The 16239-nt window shown below is 45.9% G+C and overlaps 1 protein-coding gene across 7 annotated transcripts in view; it reads right to left on the bottom strand.

Annotated features, from left to right (window-relative positions):
• Positions 1-16239, bottom strand: part of Phactr1 (phosphatase and actin regulator 1) — a 500641-nt gene that overhangs the window by 268388 nt on the left and 216014 nt on the right. Inside the window, exon 1 of one of the 7 annotated variants that reach the window (XM_015494021.2) lies at positions 15939-16219. The exons of 5 other annotated variants lie outside the window; for them this stretch is intronic. The gene's annotated coding sequence lies outside the window, so the exon portion shown is untranslated. Of the gene's footprint in view, positions 1-15475; positions 15832-15938; positions 16220-16239 lie in introns of those variants that run through there. One more of the 7 variants, XM_048799811.1, reaches the window with a different exon arrangement.

Genomic DNA, 16239 nt, shown 5'->3' with positions numbered 1-16239 from the left:
GGCAGGCCGCTGGGCCTGCTCTGCTGGTCGGTAGCAGGTCCGCCTACCTTGCAGGCGCGGGCGGCGGCTCTGTCCCTCTGCGGGCTGCTGGGCTTGTTCTGTCGGTGGTCGCAGTTCTGCCTACTTTGCAGGCGCAGGCAGCGGCACTGCCCCTCTGCAGGCCTCTGGGGCTGTTCTGCCAGTGGGTCGCAGGTCCAGGCGCGGGGGGGTGGGGGGCGGCTCTACCCTTCCTCAGGCCACTGGGCCTGTTCTGTCTGTCGGTTGCAGGTCTGGCCTGTTCTGTGGGTGGTCACAGTTCCGTCTACCTTGCAGGCGCGGGGGGAGGGGGCGGCTCTGCCTCTCAGCAGGCCACTGCGCCTGTTCTGCCAGTGGGTCGCAGGCCTGCCTACCTTGCAGGAGTGATTGGAAGCTCTGTCCCTCCACGGGCCACTGGGCCTTTTCTGTTGGTGGTCACAGTTCTGCCTACCTGGCAGGCGCGGGGGGTGGGGGGCGGCTCTGCCTCTCAGCAGGCTCCTATTTGTTTTAAATGAAATTATAGAAGAGACAGTGTGACCTAAAACAGTCTATAGTGCAATATAAATATTATTCTACATATGTTTGTTCTCGTTTGTCCAAACTTCTCCAGTCCCTTGGCAAGTGATCTCTCCAAGGGCTCGACATGTTGATGGTGTTTTGTAATTTAATAAAAATACTTTCAAAGGAAAATAATATCCTTAATGGCACCTGATCAAGTATCTTATTTATTTTATTCATCTCAAATTTCAAGTGGAGGACATTTAAAATTAAAGCCAAATAAACAACAGTATTTTGGGACTTGCGAGTCTTGATTTTGTTGTTATGAACAAGGAAAAAATTTTCGAGCTGATGTGTGTGGTCAAAATACGGAAGGCTACTTTTTAAATGCTTTTATTAGCGCATCATCATTATAGCTCATAGTGGGGTTCACAGTGACATACTCATTTAAGCACGTAACTTACTCCAATCCTTTCCCTCCTCCTCTTTCTCCCTTTCCCCTCCCAAGACCAGAAGAGCACTTTGATTTTGAGACTCGGGTCAAACACAGGTTCTCTAGTTGGGATACGGTAAGCAGAATAACGGCCTGATCCCCGCACCTGCGGGTTACCTTACAGGGCAGAAGGGACTCAACAGATGTCATTCAATCAAGGCTCTTGAGAAGCAGGGATTATCTTCCACCCATCAATGGTCCCCATGTAATTGCAAGGGTCTTCAGAAGAGGGAAGCGAGAAAGCCCAAGTCTGAGAAGAAGATGTGAGGAGGAGGGGGATGCTGTGTGAAGAGGGGGCTTCTGCCCCAGGGCCCCCAAAAGGAGCCAGCTCGGCCTACGTCTTGACTTTATCACAGTGAAACTGATTTGGGGCTTCTGGCCTCCAGAACTGGGGAAGGATGCGCTTGGGTGGCTTTAAGCCATGAATCGTGGTGAGCTGTGACAGCAGCACGGGGAATGAATGCAATGGTGTGAGCGTCACCTCTGGTCTGTCCACCCCAGGGCTCATCCTCGCACTGGGCACTTCAGCTCATCCACACCAGGGCACAGAGCAGAGAGCAGGGCTTCAGATCACATTCCCTGCTAGTCCCTAAATGCTGCTCATCCTGTCACTTCCTGGGCCTCTGGGCAAATCACACCACTTCTTGGGGACCTCACCCCCACAGGGAAAGCAGCGGCTGTTCATATTTTAGATCCAATGACAGCAATGAGCCATCCAGATGAAGAAAGGTATCAGAGGTCATTGTGAAGTTTAAATGAGATGCTGTGGGTAGAGACCTCTGCAAAGTGCTTATATACAGCAAGCGCACCCTGGAGGTCAGTTCTGTTTACCTCGCTTCACTCTTGCACACAGGGGCAGGGGCGGTGCGTGATACCGCGGGAGCTTTTTCTAAAAAGTAGTTGCATAGATCTGCATTACCCATACCCTCCTGCTTCACCAGGACAGCATGAAAACTCCTTAGCTGGGTTCATGAGATGCTTTTCAATTTTAACAGCTTTATTAGGACACAGTTTATATACAGTGAGAATCACCTTGTTTCAAGTATATTAGTCACAGGGATTCCATGAGTTTTTTTTTTTTTAATACAGTTACAGAGTTTCAGTATATATTACAGAATTTCCATCACAGTGATCTAATTTTAGAACAGTTCCACTGTCCTAAAAAGAAACCTGGTGGCAGTTTACCATCACTCCTGCCTTATTCCCACGCTAGCCCGAGGCAACCACGAGTCCAGGTCTCTCTCTAGATTCGCCTTTCTGGACATTTCTTTAGGGATGGAATCATCCACCCTATGTGGGCTTTGGCCCTGGCTCTACCCACCTTTGGGGCTTATCTCACCTATTTCTCTTCCCCTCTCCCTGCACCTGATGTAAAAACAAAAGGGAATTATTTTCAGTTCTCTGGGGACTCCACAATTTGTGCTCTCTTGCCTCTAGCCCCATTTCCTCACCTACCCTTTGGAAACACTGCATCCTGCGGATCTTAAACTAGCCTCCTGTTTTCAGCGAGTGTTTGTTTAGTGCCTTTGAACCGTGTTTTGTTAGCGCCTTATCCAAAGTGTGTAATTGCCGGTTTGTATACTCTGTAAGTCCTGAGCATTCACCACTATCCCCCCTGTACCTCCCCTGGGACTCCATACTCCTGATATTTATTAATGGAAAGGATAAAAAAATGTTTCCAGTCTGAACAAATTCCATGCTTCTCTTCTGGTAAATTCAGAGAATTCAAGCTGAAACTTCAAAGATTTATCTGGGTCCCACTGTCACCCCCGTAGTAGTAATGGATATTTGATTGGGGTGTATATGCTGAGGACAATCTGATAGATATGAAAAAACATATGGCATTATCTAGCATTTTATTTTCCTCAATTAATTTCTGGAGGAAACGTGGCTAAATGATTTGAGAGCAATAATCTACTTAACTTGGGAAACATTTCCATTGGGGTAGGCTTGGGAAGCACTTTCATCCCTAAATCTCTATGGACTGAACCTTTGTGCAGAAGGTATCTACTAAAGTATAAAGAAATGCAAGATTTAGGGCTTAAAAGTGAAGTTAATTTTAAACCAAAATTCCCAATACAAAAGCTAAGCTCTAATTCAGAACGGGAAAATTCTTTCTCCTACAGTCACCCCTGGATCCATTGCTTATAGAACACAGTGGTTTTAGCTGCAGGATCCAGATCAGCTATGACAGAAATACACAGCAAACCACAAATGTAATGTCCAGTATTCGAGGGCCGGGGGTGTCACTCAGTTTAGAGCGCTTGCCCTGGGTTAGACCCCTCGCACTGCAAAAGGAAAAGACAGGTATTCTAGAAGTCTTATTAAAACAGTAAAAAGAAACGGGTGAAATGAATTTTTAAAGAATATTTTTACTTAATGTACCATATATAAAAGGTATCATTTCTACATGTAAAAAATCCCTAATGGAAGCATTGTGTGTATTTCTCTCAGGCTCAGTCAGATCTTCAAGATCCAGTGCACACCCAGCACTGCACAGCCAGGCACATTTCAAGTGCTCATTGGCCACACAGCGCTAGCTGGTAGCAGCTGGACAGGGCAGCCACAGAATATCCACTCCCAGAATTGTCCCAAGGGAGCAAAAGAGAGGCTCACAGCTTTTAGTGTGCATTTGAATTACCTGTGGATTATTTTGTGAAAGTTCTGATTGCAGAGTCTGCTGTCTAGAGATTTTGATTCAAGGAATCCTGCATGAATCTTTTCTTTTGGTCCTGGGGATTGAACTCAGGGGCACTCAATCATTGAGTCACATCCCCAGCCCTATTTTGCATTTTATTTAGAGACAGGATCTCACTGAGTTGCTTAGTGCCTTGCTTTTGCTGAGGCTGGCTTTGAATCCTCAATCCTCCTGCCTCAGCCTCCCAAAGCTGCTGGGATTAAAGGTGTGCACCATGGCACCCGGCCGGGGATAAATCCTGTAATCAGTGTTTTGAGATTTGCTTCCAGGACATTCAGAGAACCTACTAGAAGAGCTGTCCCCATCACTTAGATTAATTTGGGTATTCTTTCCTTCCTTCCTCCCTCCCTCCCTCCCTTCCTTCCCTTTTTCCCTCTTCTTTTCCTTTGTGGCTCTGTGTGCTGGGCAAGCACTCCACGCTGAGTTCCACCCCAGCTCATGCTTCTTTCTCTCGGGATCATATTCAGGTTTTGGGAATTTACATCCCCTGAGAGCCCTCCTGGATATCCCGACCTGCTCAGTGGACTTAGGGTTCAGGCTCTGGAGAGGACCTTCTGGTTGTTATTTTCCTCTCTCCTCCCCGTCTTGCTCGCCTTAGAGTCCCTGGTATTGTCTCTGCCTGGTTCTGCAGCTGCTCAACCTTCATTATTATTTGTTTTCAACGTTTATAGCAACTTCCCACTTTCCCTTGTTGGTCTGCTTCCTCAGTGAAAACACATCCACTAAATACACAGGTGGATCCAGTACATCCAGACTGGATCTGGGCCGGGGTGTAGCTCAGTGGGAGATCACGGGCCTAGCATGCGAGAGGCCCTGAGTTTCATCCCCAGCATAGGGGGAAAAATTGTCACCAAAAGCTAAAAACCATTCTGGATATGAGAATTAAAGGTCATATCCCAGGGATTACCATAGACAGGGTCTCTGGCATTGCTCCTTTAGATGGACTCCAAATGTGGCTCACACTTGCTTCAAGAAGAAAATTCTACTATCTAAGCAAACGGACAGGTATGAGCTTATTAGCCATCGCTTCAAAATTCTATATCAGCTATTTTTTTTCCTTTCTCAGAAAATGAAAAACTGGGTCTACCTGAAAATATCCCTTAAGGGAATTGAGTTATATTAGTCAGTTTCCAGTATTTCAGGGAACTAAGATTTAAAAGGTACATTTTGAAATAAAAATTTTTAAAACAGTACAGCCATTCAACACAGGATAGATCCACATCCATGGATTCAACCAACCACAGATTGAACATGTTTGGGGATATAAAAAACATATCAGTATTGAACATGTACAGTTTTTTCCTTGGCAATTAGTCCCTAAATGATACAGTGAGAATAACTATTTAGATAGCAATTTGCATTTTATTAGGCATTATGAGTAATCAAGAGATGCTTCACAGTATACAGGAAGATATACAGGTTCTATGCAAGTATAAGCCATTTTACAAGAACCTGAGCATATCTGGAGTTTGGTATCTATGGGGTTCCTGGAACCAATCCCCAGAGACACCCAATGAGAACTGAAGAGAACACAGATAAGTCTGATGGGCAAAAGGTCCAAGAGAGGAGCTCTAGGTCCTGAGGCCAGGGCTGGGTGGAGATGGAATCAGACAGGAAATATGCAAGAAGGATCTGAAATTATTCTCTCCAGCTTCGGCCGGTTGGCGCTGCTCACTCCTGGTGCATGAGCGGGATAAGTCAAAGAGCCAAGCAGAGCCCACAGGTTGCAAAACAGCGTTTTGCAGGAGAGAGCACAAACATCTCCTTGTGACTGTCCTGGCCACGTCTGCTCTAGCAGTGGTCATTAACTGGACAGTGTCAACTCAAGGAGGGAATGGTGAGGAGGACTAGTACAATGTTTGTTCTCCTCAGTCTTCGATTCGTCACACACAGGAACTGCCCACAGAATAAACTGGAAAATGTTTGCATGGTATCAAAATTTCCTTGGGACTGGGGTAGTGGCTCAGTGATACAGCGCCTGCCTAGCATGCGTGAGGCACTGTGTTCGATTCTCAGTACTGCATATAAATAAATGAATAACATAAAGGTTCATCAATACCTAATTTTTTAAAAAAATTCCTAATTCTTCAAAGCTCACCATCACAGTATTACTGCCCCCGCCCCCCCAAATTAGTCAAGGTGGTGGTGGATAAGAATGGTTTGGGGCAGTTTAAGATCTAAAAGAGTTCTATACATTGAAGGTACCCTTATTTGGGCTCTAAAATTTAAATAAGTAGAAACAATTATCCAATAAATGGGATCTGCATTCATCTGGCAAACAGAGATGCATCTTTGCTATGTTGCCATAGTTTTATTAATAGAAATTAGAATGATAACTAAGGAAACACAGCTACTGTTAGATAATTACTGTGAGAGAGAAGTTGAGTCTCAATTAAGCTAAAATTGACATAGCTGGATCTGGCAGGCATTTGCTAATGTTTAAGTGCACAATATTTAACCTCAGCAACCACCAATTGCACATTCAGCTTCCTGAGGGCGAACTCACCCAAGAAGAGCCATCAGTATGCAAGTATGAGCAGAATCAGACTTATTTCATGGTGGAGACAAGTAGATTGGAACATCTGTTCTTAACATTTTTTCAGGCAAAATTCTGATGTTCTTTGGTGCAGGATTCTGAGTTCTCAAATATGTAGCTAAGTATTTGAGCATATTAAGCATTTTTTTTTTTTAATTTGAGGATCCATGTTGGTTCTACCCATAATTATCACTGTAGTTCACCCACATGAGCACACAGAGGGAGCCTCTGCAGGGGCAAGACCGCAAGAAAGGTCACTAGATTTTTGTAGTTGAATGTCAACTCTGCAGTCAGCACATCTGGAATCTTAAGCATTTGGCTCTTCGTTTTATCAGCAACATAGCAATAGTCACTTAAGACTCTTTTTAGAAAAGCCAAGTACTGCATTCTGACACTCACCAAAAAAAAAATCATATGAGGTATTTGATTTTGAGAGAAGCAGCCTAGAAATATTAACTATTTCTCCAGATCAGGGGTCCTCAGTGCTAGCTCTGCACCAGGATGACTTGGGATCTTAAAATATGTTTATGTCTAAACCTGGCTTGGTGGTGCACACCTGTAATCCCAGCAACTCGGGAGGCTGAGGCAGGAGGATGGCAAGCTCGAGGATCATCTCAGCAACTTAGGGAGGTCCTAGGTAACTTAGCAAAACCTTGTCTCTAAAAAAAAAAAAAAAAAAAAAAAAGATTTAAAGAAAAAAAGGGAGCTGGGGATGTAGCTCAGTGGTTTAATTCCCAGTACCAAAAAAAAAAAAAAAATCAAACCAAACTAAAACAAAAGACAACTATGCCCAGAACAATTAATTTAGAATTTTTTTTAAGACTTCCACATCATGAAACCACTCTTCCAGAACCTTATTTTTTGAAAGGTGGCTCATGCACCAGATGCATTAGCATCACCTGGAAGGTTATTAGAGATGCAAAACCCCGAGGCCCACCTCAGACGTGCTCAGCCAGAATCTTCATATTAACAAGATCCCCAGGATCCTGGGGGAAACTGAGAAGCATTTTTTAAGAAGGTCCTATATACTTTTACTTCTATTATCAGATCATCAAAAAGCAGCACAGGAGCAGAACTCCCTGGGAAAACGCCTTCACTGAACTCTACTCCTGAGACCTGCCTGGGGGTCAGGGGGTCATTTGTGTCCACTCCACAATCCCCTATCGCGCGCCCCTATTCTCATCCAAGCATCCCTGCACTAAAAGTCCTTTTGCATTTTAGTGACAGAACAGGCTTGCACCACCAGATGAATGCAGTTACTCTTTAATTCAGACAGCAGGCAGAATGATGGTTGCCAGAGCTGGGGAGGAAGGAGAGTCGGGAGTTCTTATTTCATGGGCACAGAGTTTCAGTTTTGCAAGATGAAAAGAGTCCTAGAGATAAATGACAGTGCTGGCTGCACAACAGTGTGCATGGAGCCAATGTCACCGGCCTGGACACGTCAATGTGATTAAGACGCTAAATTTTGTTGCATATGTTTTACCATAATTTTTTTTTTTTTAAATTTCAAAGTAAAACAATTTTTCCCCTTGTTCCTGGAACTCATGGATCCGGTGAAGCTGGTGCTTCCAAGCACATTTATGGCTGTGATGCTAACATTATGACTTGGGTAGAGGAGTTTTCTCCTGAGTTGGCATCTAGGGAGGTGGCACAGGGAACACGAAATGGCATGAAAGGGCTTGAGTCCGAGTGGCCATCAGGGAAGCCAGGGGCCCTCCTTCCTTCAGGTGATTTCTTTTTCCCTGGAGGATCTCTATTCTGCTAGTGAGTAAAGACAGACTCACCACACGGATTCCCCAAGGGGATCAGACAGCCCTGCCGGGTTTGGAAGCTCAGACTCCATGGCTTCCGCCCCCCCACAACCCAACCCAGGGCCTCTGCTCGGGCATCTGCGAGCTCTTGGCAAAACAGGACTTCCTGTTTTCAAGACAATGTTTTCAACTGGCTCATGAAGGGATTTTCTGGTCATAACCAGTCCTTGCAAAGCAATATTTTGGTGATTAAACTATAAATGAATCAAAACCACATGGAGTTCATTTCCCTTGGGTTTGGCAAAACACACTGTCCAGGATAGCGGAGAGAGGGTTTCCAGTGCTTTCTGAATGGAACATAGCTACACTTCTCCCCGTTCCCTTTCAGGCGATGGCAGTCTTAGGAGAAGATGAAGATTTCAGAGTCTCTGTCCTGACACCACCAGATCCTCACACAAATGCAGACTCCATCCACCTGGGAGTTGCAGCTCACTGGAGTACAGAGCCCGGCTGCCAACCACATGGCGACTCTCTCTCTCCCTTCAATTTATAAATGAAGGGTTTAGGACTTTGGTTATTTCAAAGCATAGAGACTCCCTTTAGGTGAACTCCTTTCCACTTGCCTACAGAGACTGCTCTCCTTGCATCTCAGGGCATTGAACTCTGTGGGCAGAGGCGTTTTGATGGAGCCAGTGCCCTGCCTCTGGGGAGGACACTCCCACGTGGCCAGGAGAAAGCTGGCCTTCTTGGACACCTTGGAGGGGCAGCTTAGAAAGCAAGAAGGAGACCACAAATCTGATGAGAGTTCTTTCCTCTGTTAATGTATTATTATCATGATTTTGAATATAATCAGCAGCTCTGAGCCTTTTTAGATGAAACACCCTCTGTACTATTTGGAAACTATTTTATCCGTGGTGCAGTAGTACCAGGAGTGCTCTGAGAATAACTTGTCAGGGAATGTTTAATCTCTTACTATCTCAGGAACATAGAGATAAATAAATCTCAGCAAGCGATACAGATTTGAGCAACTTGAAGAGGGAATGCTTCATACTTTTTTTAAATGTTCAGAGATCACTGATATCTGAGATGAAATGCAAAGCGAAGACCCTGTCCTTTTACACCAGGCTATTGAAATCTAACAGATAAACAGCATCACCGTGCCTCTCCTCTGTTAATGAGCGCATCTGCAAATCAACTACAGCTCGAGTAATGTGAAATGCAAGAGTGACTGAGAGAGCGATTCTTCTGAGGAACATGTATTACATTCTAGGAAACTCTGCAACATTCAAACTTTTTGTTTTGTCTTGTTGAACAACACAACATAATAATAACATCACCTAACATGCCCAATTTCTGCAGCTACAAGTCATTTCAACCAACCTTTTGCAACATCACAAAAGGAGAACGACAAGAAACCTAAAGGTCAGGAGAACAACATTCCTTTGGCCGTGAAGAATTCAACAAAAACACACAGGTAGAAAAACACAAGGTAGGAAAATATTGAAAAAGCAAAATTGAAAACAGGAAATTACAGGGCAAGATAGGCTGTCACCAATGCTTCTCTTCCTCCAAAACATGAAACTCCGTGTCTTGTGCCTACAGTCTCAGCGGTCCCTGCACCTGGGGGTGCACCCCCTCTTCTGTAGTTTCAGAGCAGCGTGTCCTGGGCAGGTTATTGGGTTCTCTGAGCCTCTCTCGCCTCCTCTGTAAAATGGGAATAAGAATCCCTGCCTTGGAGGGTTTCTCTGAGGATCTAGTGAGATCATTTAGTAGGGGCCTCTGAACAGCACCTGGAATACAGTAAGGGCTCAAAAAGAAATACCTACAATTATTCTCTCAAGCCCTGTCATCAATCTCTGCTGTACCCACCCATTACCCTCCCTGCAGCCCTGATCCTCAAGTTGCCAAGAGTCTGCACCTCCACCCGACCTCAGGGCCTTCCAAAACCCTATTCACCTCCCTGCCCTCCCGGGCACTCAGCAACCTGGCCCTATGGGCTCCACTCCCTGCACCGGTTATAATTTGCTTCCTCTCCTCTGCTCTTCATTGCCATCGCCAAGTCAGGGCCTTCGATCTCATCTGCACAAAGGTACACCATTACATTACGGCATACTACAGACTTGACTCATGCTAACCATGTAGCCCCAGATAATTTACTTCTCTTTGGAAAGGAAAATGCTACTCGGTTCTCAATATTCATGGCAGTTCTGTCCTAGAGAGTCACCGCAAACACGGGATTAGTGAATACTGAACCATCACTGCTGGGAGAAGTGCAACACAACACAAGCACAACAACCTCACACATCAACATATACCTTTGTCTTATGTGCATTTCTGTTGAAACACATCGGATTCGACATACATCACTGATTTGTGAACATGGAATGAGGTCATGGCCCAGAGCACCGGAACTCAGGCTTTGAACTAAGCTTGCCGAGCACATGTCTGCTCTCCATGCGGCACATCACGGCTTTCCTGCGGTTGGGAACATGCCTGGCTCTCTAGCACTTCACCTGGGCCATCCTGCACAGCAAAACCACCCAGGAGGAGCCCCAACACGCAAACCCTGTGGCCCTGGATACGCCACAGAAAGGACACAGATCTGCAGCGTGAGAGATGAAACACAAAGCAGAGCATCGCCTGGCCCCATCTCAGCTTGGATTTCTGCTACTCTGCATTTGCCTGGAGATGACCGTGAAGGTGCCTCACCAACACTGTATTCTGGGAGAGCAGGCAAAGTTTGCAAAAAAAAATGGAATCCAGGGAAGACAGGGATCCACTGCATCGGTGCCCTCCCTGCAAATTTCTTGTGCAGAACAAAGATAATCTAAGCAATGATGTGCCACTGGACAGCGAGAGCCACACCCTTATTACCAGTATCAGTGCCATGACCTGCTGTCCCCAGCGACAGCACTGCAGCTGATGATGAGGCACAAGCTCTGAGTCTGGCCAGGCCACTTGCAGCGTGATGTTCAAGTTCCTTCCAGGGACCTCACAACTGGTTGCCTTTTTTTCTACCCTCTCCTCCAAGAAAGCTGGCCGGGTCTCCTGCCTCATGACACCCCAGAGGAAGGAGCTTTCCTTTAGGAACCTGCTTCCCATCTCTCTCCCGCCTTGGGTGTCTTGGCCCCTCCCTCCTCCTCTTACCCCTCTTCCCAAGACTCTCAGAACCTTTTCTAGTTGGAATTAATATCTCCCTTTTGCCAACCTCAATAACCACATTTCTCTGTTCCCAGGGAAGCTGTCATTTTCTACATTTTTTTTTTTTGCTAAAACTTTTATGCATGTTTTCTTTCTCTGAATAGGTCTGGGTAGATCTGATTCATCTTTTCACACATTGCACAACTCTGAGCACAATGGCTTGTCCTTGGTAAAGCAGATAATAATTGCTTACTGAATCAACACAATAACAACAACTACCACCAAAACCCACAAGGTGGTTAATTTTGCTTCATTGAAAAGAGACATGATATTTCTAAAAACAGTTTTTTTTTTTTTGAGAAACTCTCCATGTGAACAAACCATCTTTAAAAAAAAAAAATCAAGTTCTTAATTTAAAATGAAAGCGAAATGGAGCCAACAGCAAATTCTTAAAGTCTGGTGACTCGTTCCTAAGTGCCTGTCCTTATCATTTTCGGCCTTTGAGTCCTTTTTCAGCCAAGTCCTGAACCTTGATATCAGGGCTAAATAATTCAAGCACCGACAAATTCTGAATTACATCATAGTTTCTTTCAACAGCCTCATTCTAATAACCCAAACAGAGCTCTTGACACTTGGCGAGGACGTTGTACCCAAATAGCTTGAAGCCTGGGTGAACCAACATGGGGCACAAGCCCAGGACTTCTGCCTCTGCAGGGCAGCCTGGGAGCAAGCAGGTCCTCCCCAGATGATGGAGTGTGTTCCTGTCTGTTCCAAGAACTGGAGAAGAATCAGGGGGCACGGTGGTGACTCAGGGAACCCCTCCTTCCCTTGGGCACTGAAGACATGCCTTATTGTTAATGAAAAAGGATGTGACACAGAGTTTTTATAAGTCACTAAGTAAGTACTCCTTTGCTCCTTTTGATAGAAAAAAAGAAAATTAAGGTGCATCTCTTTCTTCCCTGTGTGCATTCCCCCTTTGGGTTTTATTTCTCTGCTTGGATAGGCCGTCCAGAGTGTCTACAGGGAACAGGGCTGTGCCTCCCAGAGGGTGCAAGGTCTTGCCAGAGGCGTGCAGGCTCCTCCTCTCCAGGGAGGAGGGAGCAGGGAGCACTCTGGCTCTTGCCTGAGCACCCTTGGGAATCACCTGCTCTGCTGAGGCACCACTTTCTTGTCTGGGCCCTTTCATGTTTGTGCACACAGAATAGGTGTCCATTCCCCTGTGCTCCCCCCAGCGGTGAGGGCACCTCCGCCAAGAGATGGACCTCTTGTCTCTTTCTCTAAAATCAAAAAGGAGAAATTTAGAATGGGAAGAGTTTATAAATGTCACGTGCAAGCCATCTTCTCTAGTCACAAATTCTGTTTCTGGAATGAATAAATAAGCGAGAGAGAGAGAGAGAGAGGGAGGGAAAGAGAGAGAGAGAGAGAGAGAGAGAGAGAGAGAGAGAGAGAGAGAGCATACATGGATTTTAAGCAATTATGCCCTTGACTACCACTGTTCATGGTGAAGCGGGGAAAGGGACAGTCGGGGACAGACTGAAGAAATGGTGAGCACACATGGCCACATCAAACATGGCAGGAAAGTGGGCGACAGGGTCACTCTTCAACTTTGAGAGACAGAATAGAGAACAGCAGTGGGGAATTGTCCAGAGAAATGTCAGGATCCTTTTGACCTCAAAGGAGCATTTCATCGTTCAACCCGTCCTCCGGAATGGCTGTCACCACCGAAAGGCAGCCTTGCTAAGGTCGATGGACTAGTCCTTTGGCAGGGCACCTAATGCAAGTCAATAAAATGTGGTCTTCACTTCCTTCCCTGGCAAGTTAGGCTGCTCTGGAAGCTGGGCCCAGGCTTACCTCACTGCCCTCTGGGGGGGCTCGCCACTGCAGTGTGGAGATACCATTTTCCCCTATAAAAACACCCTTTCTGTATGGATCTGATTGACTCCTGAAACAAGAACAGCACACTTTAAAAACAGTTTCCTTAACTTGATAGCTGTTAAGGACGGACCCGTGTCCCTCCCTCTGATTTGCATATTGAAGCCCTAGCCCCCAGTTCTTCAGAATGCCCCTCCCCTCGGAGGTCAGGCCTTTAAAGAAGTGAAGGAGATCATGAGGGTGGACCTAATCCAGGGCCACTGGTGTCTTTATAAGGAGGGACTAGGGCAATGCGATACACAGACCAAAGACTGACCAGGCAAAGACGCAGTGAGAAGGGGTTCCCACAAGCCAAGGAGAGGCCTCTGGAGAAAACAGCCTTGCTGACACCTGGATCTCAACCTTCCAGCCTCCAGAACTGCCAGGAATCAAGCCCCTGTTGTTTAAGTCACCTGGGGGTGGTGTTTTGTTACAGCAGCTCTAGCAAACTTATTCAGTAGCTGTGGGTCTACTCTGGAGTAGAGCTGCTAGTGAATTAATCCCAAAGCATGTTGAGGATCACAAACGCTGAGTTAAAGTTTTACACAAATTCTCTATTCTCTGGCACATTAAAGGTGGGAAATGACCTTGTTTTTCAACTATTTTGTGGTCACCAGATACTATACATGATAGCAACAGTAACAGCAGGTACTGCTGAAGGTGTCACCTACACCAAGCATGATACCATGTGTTGCTCTGTTCATGCATTATTTCACTTATTTTCATGCAACCTCTTACTATTTGACTTTAGAGATGAGAGACTGAGCCTGATGAATGTGACTCACTGATCAGGAGGCACAACTGCAAAAGGAACCCAAGTCAATCTGATTCAAAAACTTCTGCTCTGAACCAAAGTACCTATATTACCATAAGAACTGGATTTTCCAAATCCACTCTACAGCACATCTTCCGAACATCTGTTCTATCAACTATTGAACTTTCCCCCAAATGGACAAAACTTGGCCTCCAAATTGCATTTCCCAGACTGTCCCTTATACTGAATGTAACCTTTAACCCTCTGCAAAACCATGAGTCCAGGTTCTTGACACAGAAAATGTGAACACCAAAATTTAGACAAAATTCTTAGAGAATTCGAAAACAAAGAAAAATGGAAAGTCTTCTGAATTGTGTTATCTTCTGTGTTTTGGATGACGTGAAGGGTCTTGTAGTGACTGGAATCTCAGACCTTATGAATCGCAGTCTTTAGTAAATTATTGAAACACAGAAGTGCAGTTTTTCTGCATGCTTCAACTGATGGAAATACGGATCAAAGGAACTCACTGAGTGACATTAATTATTAAAGCAATGCTTTCTTGTGGGACCACCAAAGTCTTAACACAGGGAGTTCATGAACTGTTCTTACATACTATGAATATTTATAATGATATTATAGTATCTATATTTCAAAATGTAGGTTTTAATTAAAAACCTCATGATGCCTTTTGGCTTCATTTGTCTGCTGGGCGCCAGAGTACATGGAGATAATAGGACCCTAGTAGAAAGAAGATGACAGAAATTCAGGACCCACAAAGTCTTTAATTCCCAAATGCGCTCCATGGACTTAGACACTAAGAACCACAGATTCAAGATCATTTTTATTTAGATATGCAACTATCCTTTCAGAGGGATAATTGTACCACCATGAAAGAGTGGTTTAAATTAGACACATTCAACTCATATAATCTGTCCCCAAACGGAGTAAGGTGAGAAAGAATTCAAGCAAAAACTTGGATCTCTTTTATAGATATTATTCTAAGAACATTTTTCCTTTTGATTCCAACAGCATCATATTTTGTTTAGAGTACTGCATGTGGCCCCAGAAGAATAACAATTAGAAATGAACTCTACCAAACGAATCCCTCACCTGTTTCTCAGATCCTCCAGAAGTCAGAGAAAAAAGGAATCCATCAGAGCAATTCCTACCGCGAGTGAACGGTTACCAATTCCTGTATTGATTTCTACTTCCATGCAGCAAGCCTCAAAATGCCAGAGCCCAGGATGAGATCCCACCAAACTGATTCCTTAATAATCCTTCTATTTTCAAGTCACCTTCTTACCCTCCACAACTTCTCCCTGAGTCCACCTCCCCCAAAAAACAACTACAGATCTGCATTTTTCCTTCCCTGTCTCTTTAAGGCTGAAACTTCCTGAGGTTCCTAACAGCCTGCTCCCAGCATCTCCACTGCGGTGAGATTTGCAAGGGAATCTGGAAAACATCACTAAATCTAGATCCATCGCCTCTGACTTGGAGGCATCTGCAGGTTCCAGGACACCCTGATGAACCAGCTCCGAGACTGCAAAACCAAATCAATCTCTACTGGCAGCTCCACAATAGGAAAAAGTCTCTAAACCGAACAAAGCCCCAAACCAGTCCAAAATCCATGTAATGAATAAGCAGAAAGCAGTCAAGTCATTTCAGACTCCAAGCTTACCTTAAAGATAGCCCGGAGCCCGAGGCTCACTCAGGCATCCTCCTGCCTGGGTCTGCTGCTGGCTCTCCAGTGGCTGTGCTTTCTGAAACTGTGTAACAGTCTCCTGGAGTGTCGTGCTCTGCAAATACACATGCTACACACACAGCCTCGCGGTGCCAGGCAGCCCCTTGGTCCTCCTTCCCGGCGGTGCCAATGCGCTGGCCGCTGACCAGCTCCCTGGCAGGATGCAAGGGAGCCGAGAAAGGAGCCCACGGAGCTGGGGGTTCACCCTGGACCAGGTGGCCCCGCATCTCCGCAGGATGGGTCCACCGTCTCCGTTTTCATAACCTCAGCCCCCCTCCCGCATTGTTCGTGGAGCCTCCGCCGCACCCACCCCGCGCACTCAGGGACACCACGCCTGGTAGTGGGCGTGCCCCGCAGGCGCCCAGAGCCGGTGGCGCCCGGGCGGGCGGTCGCCTCTTACCTTCGCGGGGCCCGGCTCCTAGCAGCCGGGCGGCAACCTCCAAGGAGTCCTGCGTTCCCCTTGACCCGGCAGGCCACTGGTTTCGGAAGCAGGGGACATTTCGAAATGAAACAGAAAGTAACCCGGGGATCCAAGCAGACCCTTGGCTTGCACTTGGCCGCCCCCAAGCTTTGGCGACTCAGCCCGCAGGCCCGCCCAGCTGATTCAGGAAACTGCAGTTTACAAGTCTGGAACTTGTGCCCTCAGGGTGTGCTTTCTCTCTCTCTCTCTCTCTCTCTCTCTCTCTCTCTCTCTCTCTCTC

Source organism: Marmota marmota, unplaced genomic scaffold, assembly GCF_001458135.2.
Source record: "Marmota marmota marmota unplaced genomic scaffold, marMar, whole genome shotgun sequence".
Lineage (NCBI taxonomy): Eukaryota > Metazoa > Chordata > Mammalia > Rodentia > Sciuridae > Marmota > Marmota marmota.
The sequence above is the reverse complement of the archived record's forward strand: the minus strand, read 5'-3'. Positions and strand labels throughout refer to the sequence as shown.